This window comes from Pseudorasbora parva, chromosome 1 (genome assembly GCF_024679245.1).
Source record: "Pseudorasbora parva isolate DD20220531a chromosome 1, ASM2467924v1, whole genome shotgun sequence".
NCBI lineage: Eukaryota > Metazoa > Chordata > Actinopteri > Cypriniformes > Gobionidae > Pseudorasbora > Pseudorasbora parva.
In genome coordinates this window covers 69849906-69854905 of record NC_090172.1, presented here as the reverse complement: position 1 = coordinate 69854905, position 5000 = coordinate 69849906, and the positions used below count along the sequence as shown (strand labels likewise).

General features: G+C 39.8%; 1 protein-coding gene across 1 annotated transcript in view; it reads left to right on the top strand.

Moving 5' to 3' along the window:
* The window catches only part of LOC137076732 (transcription factor p65-like), a 17113-nt gene that overhangs the window by 11341 nt on the left and 772 nt on the right, over nucleotides 1-5000 (top strand). The gene's annotated exons all lie outside the window — the stretch shown is intronic.

Below are 5000 nucleotides of genomic sequence, written 5' to 3'. Positions count from 1 at the left end.
TAGTCTTTAGTCTAAATAGCTCCTCTACTGGCTGTAGTCTTTAGTCTAAATAGCTCCTCTACTGACTGTAGTCTTTAGTCTAAATAGCTCCTCTACTGGCTGTAGTCTTTAGTCTAAATAGCTCCTCTACTGGCTGTAGTCTTTAGTCTAAATAGCTCCTCTACTGACTGTAGTCTTTAGTCTAAATAGCTCCTCTACTGACTGTAGTCTTTAGTCTAAATAGCTCCTCTACTGGCTGTAGTCTTTAGTCTAAATAGCTCCTCTACTGGCTGTAGTCTTTAGTCTAAATAGCTCCTCTACTGGCTGTAGTCTTTAGTCTAAATAGCTCCTCTACTGGCTGTAGTCTTTAGTCTAAATAGCTCCTCTACTGGCTGTAGTCTTTAGTCTAAATAGCTCCTCTACTGGCTGTAGTCTTTAGTCTAAATAGCTCCTCTACTGACTGTAGTCTTTAGTCTAAATAGCTCCTCTACTGACTGTAGTCTTTAGTCTAAATAGCTCCTCTACTGACTGTAGTCTTTAGTCTAAATAGCTCCTCTACTGGCTGTAGTCTTTAGTCTAAATAGCTCCTCTACTGGCTGTAGTCTTTAGTCTAAAATAGCTCCTCAACTGACTGTAGTCTTTAGTCTAAATAGCTCCTCTACTGGCTGTAGTCTTTAGTCTAAATAGCTCCTCTACTGGCTGTAGTCTTTAGTCTAAATAGCTCCTCTACTGGCTGTAGTCTTTAGTCTAAATAGCTCCTCTACTGGCTGTAGTCTTTAGTCTAAATAGCTCCTCTACTGGCTGTAGTCTTTAGTCTAAATAGCTCCTCTACTGACTGTAGTCTTTAGTCTAAATAGCTCCTCTACTGGCTGTAGTCTTTAGCCTAAATAGCTCCTCTACTGACTGTAGTCTTTAGTCTAAATAGCTCCTCTACTGACTGTAGTCTTTAGTCTAAATAGCTCCTCTACTGACTGTAGTCTTTAGTCTAAATAGCTCCTCTACTGACTGTAGTCTTTAGTCTAAATAGCTCCTCTACTGGCTGTAGTCTTTAGTCTAAATAGCTCCTCTACTGGCTGTAGTCTTTAGTCTAAATAGCTCCTCTACTGGCTGTAGTCTTTAGTCTAAATAGCTCCTCTACTGGCTGTAGTCTTTAGTCTAAATAGCTCCTCTACTGACTGTAGTCTTTAGTCTAAATAGCTCCTCTACTGACTGTAGTCTTTAGTCTAAATAGCTCCTCTACTGACTGTAGTCTTTAGTCTAAATAGCTCCTCTACTGGCTGTAGTCTTTAGTCTAAATAGCTCCTCTACTGGCTGTATTCTTTAGTCTAAATAGCTCCTCTACTGGCTGTAGTCTTTAGTCTAAATAGCTCCTCTACTGGCTGTAGTCTTAGTCTAAATAGCTCCTCTACTGGCTGTAGTCTTTAGTCTAAATAGCTCCTCTACTGACTGTAGTCTTTAGTCTAAAATAGCTCCTCTACTGACTGTAGTCTTTAGTCTAAATAGCTCCTCTACTGGCTGTAGTCTTTAGTCTAAATAGCTCCTCTACTGGCTGTATTCTTTAGTCTAAATAGCTCCTCTACTGACTGTAGTCTTTAGTCTAAATAGCTCCTCTACTGACTGTAGTCTTTAGTCTAAATAGCTCCTCTACTGACTGTAGTCTTTAGTCTAAATAGCTCCTCTACTGACTGTAGTCTTTAGTCTAAATAGCTCCTCTACTGGCTGTAGTCTTTAGTCTAAATAGCTCCTCTACTGACTGTAGTCTTTAGTCTAAATAGCTCCTCTACCGGGCTGTAGTCTTTAGTCTAAATAGCTCCTCTACTGACTGTAGTCTTTAGTCTAAATAGCTCCTCTACTGGCTGTAGTCTTTAGCCTAAATAGCTCCTCTACTGGCTGTATTCTTTAGTCTAAATAGCTCCTCTACTGACTGTAGTCTTTAGTCTAAATAGCTCCTCTACTGACTGTAGTCTTTAGTCTAAATAGCTCCTCTACTGACTGTAGTCTTTAGTCTAAATAGCTCCTCTACTGACTGTAGTCTTTAGTCTAAATAGCTCCTCTACCGGCTGTAGTCTTTAGTCTAAATAGCTCCTCTACTGACTGTAGTCTTTAGTCTAAATAGCTCCTCTACTGACTGTAGTCTTTAGTCTAAATAGCTCCTCTACTGGCTGTAGTCTTTAGTCTAAATAGCTCCTCTACTGAGCTTGTAGTCTTTAGTCTAAATAGCTCCTCTACTGGCTGTATTCTTTAGTCTAAATAGCTCCTGTACTGACTGTAGTCTTTAGTCTAAAATAGCTCCTCTACTGGCTGTAGTCTTTAGTCTAAATAGCTCCTCTACTGACTGTAGTCTTTAGTCTAAATAGCTCCTCTACTGACTGTAGTCTTTAGTCTAAATAGCTCCTCTACTGGCTGTAGTCTTTAGTCTAAATAGCTCCTCTACTGACTGTAGTCTTTAGTCTAAATAGCTCCTCTACTGGCTGTAGTCTTTAGTCTAAATAGCTCCTCTACTGGCTGTAGTCTTTAGTCTAAATAGCTCCTCTACTGACTGTAGTCTTTAGTCTAAATAGCTCCTCTACTGGCTGTAGTCTTTAGTCTAAATAGCTCCTCTACTGACTGTAGTCTTTAGTCTAAATAGCTCCTCTACTGGCTGTAGTCTTTAGTCTAAATAGCTCTTCTACTGACTGTAGTCTTTAGTCTAAATAGCTCCTCTACTGACTGTAGTCTTTAGTCTGAATAGCTCCTCTACTGACTGTAGTCTTTAGTCTAAATAGCTCCTCTACTGGCTGTAGTCTTTAGTCTAAATAGCTCCTCTACTGACTGTAGTCTTTAGTCTAAATAGCTCCTCTACTGACTGTAGTCTTTAGTCTAAATAGCTCCTCTACTGACTGTAGTCTTTAGTCTAAATAGCTCCTCTACTGGCTGTAGTCTTTAGTCTAAATAGCTCCTCTACTGACTGTAGTCTTTAGTCTAAATAGCTCCTCTACTGGCTGTAGTCTTTAGTCTAAATAGCTCCTCTACTGACTGTAGTCTTTAGTCTAAATAGCTCCTCTACTGGCTGTAGTCTTTAGCCTAAATAGCTCCTCTACTGGCTGTAGTCTTTAGTCTAAATAGCTCCTCTACTGACTGTAGTCTTTAGTCTAAATAGCTCCTCTACTGGCTGTAGTCTTTAGTCTAAATAGCTCCTCTACTGGCTGTAGTCTTTAGTCTAAATAGCTCCTCTACTGACTGTAGTCTTTAGTCTAAATAGCTCCTCTACTGGCTGTAGTCTTTAGTCTAAATAGCTCCTCTACTGACTGTAGTCTTTAGTCTAAATAGCTCCTCTACTGGCTGTAGTCTTTAGTCTAAATAGCTCCTCTACTGACTGTAGTCTTTAGCCTAAATAGCTCCTCTACTGGCTGTAGTCTTTAGTCTAAATAGCTCCTCTACTGGCTGTAGTCTTTAGTCTAAATAGCTCCTCTACTGACTGTAGTCTTTAGTCTGAATAGCTCCTCTACTGGCTGTAGTCTTTAGTCTAAATAGCTCCTCTACTGGCTGTAGTCTTTAGTCTAAATAGCTCCTCTACTGACTGTAGTCTTTAGTCTAAATAGCTCCTCTACTGACTGTAGTCTTTAGTCTAAATAGCTCCTCTACTGGCTGTAGTCTTTAGTCTGAATAGCTCCTCTACTGACTGTAGTCTTTAGTCTAAATAGCTCCTCTACTGACTGTAGTCTTTAGTCTAAATAGCTCCTCTACTGACTGTAGTCTTTAGTCTAAATAGCTCCTCTACTGACTGTAGTCTTTAGTCTAAATAGCTCCTCTACTGGCTGTAGTCTTTAGTCTAAATAGCTCCTCTACTGACTGTAGTTCTTTAGTCTAAATAGCTCCTCTACTGACTGTAGTCTTTAGTCTAAATAGCTCCTCTACTGACTGTAGTCTTTAGTCTAAATAGCTCCTCTACTGACTGTAGTCTTTAGTCTAAATAGCTCCTCTACTGGCTGTAGTCTTTAGTCTAAATAGCTCCTCTACTGGCTGTAGTCTTTAGTCCTAAATAGCTCCTCTACTGGCTGTAGTCTTTAGTCTAAATAGCTCCTTCTACTGGCTGTAGTCTTTAGTCTAAATAGCTCCTCTACTGGCTGTAGTCTTTAGTCTAAATAGCTCCTCTACTGGCTGTAGTCTTTAGTCTAAATAGCTCCTCTACTGACTGTAGTCTTTAGTCTAAATAGCTCCTCTACTGACTGTAGTCTTTAGTCTAAATAGCTCCTCTACTGGCTGTAGTCTTTAGTCTAAATAGCTCCTCTACTGGCTGTAGTCTTTAGTCTAAATAGCTCCTCTACTGACTGTAGTCTTTAGTCTAAATAGCTCCTCTACTGACTGTAGTCTTTAGTCTAAATAGCTCCTCTACTGGCTGTAGTCTTTAGTCTAAATAGCTCCTCTACTGACTGTAGTCTTTAGTCTAAATAGCTCCTCTACTGACTGTAGTCTTTAGTCTAAATAGCTCCTCTACTGACTGTAGTCTTTAGTCTAAATAGCTCCTCTACTGACTGTAGTCTTTAGTCTAAATAGCTCCTCTACTGACTGTAGTCTTTAGTCTAAATAGCTCCTCTACTGACTGTAGTCTTTCAGTCTAAATAGCTCCTCTACTGACTGTAGTCTTTAGTCTAAATAGCTCCTCTACTGACTGTAGTCTTTAGTCTAAATAGCTCCTCTACTGACTGTAGTCTTTAGTCTAAATAGCTCCTCTACTGGCTGTAGTCTTTAGTCTAAATAGCTCTTCTACTGGCTGTAGTCTTTAGTCTAAATAGCTCCTCTACTGGCTGTAGTCTTTAGTCCTAAATAGCTCCTCTCCTGGCTGTAGTCTTTAGTCTAAATAGCTCCTCTACTGACTGTAGTCTTTAGTCTAAATAGCTCCTCTACTGACTGTAGTCTTTAGTCTAAATAGCTCCTCTACTGGCTGTAGTCTTTAGTCTAAATAGCTCCTCTACTGGCTGTAGTCTTTAGTCTAAATAGCTCCTCTACTGGCTGTAGTCTTTAGTCTAAATAGCTCCTCT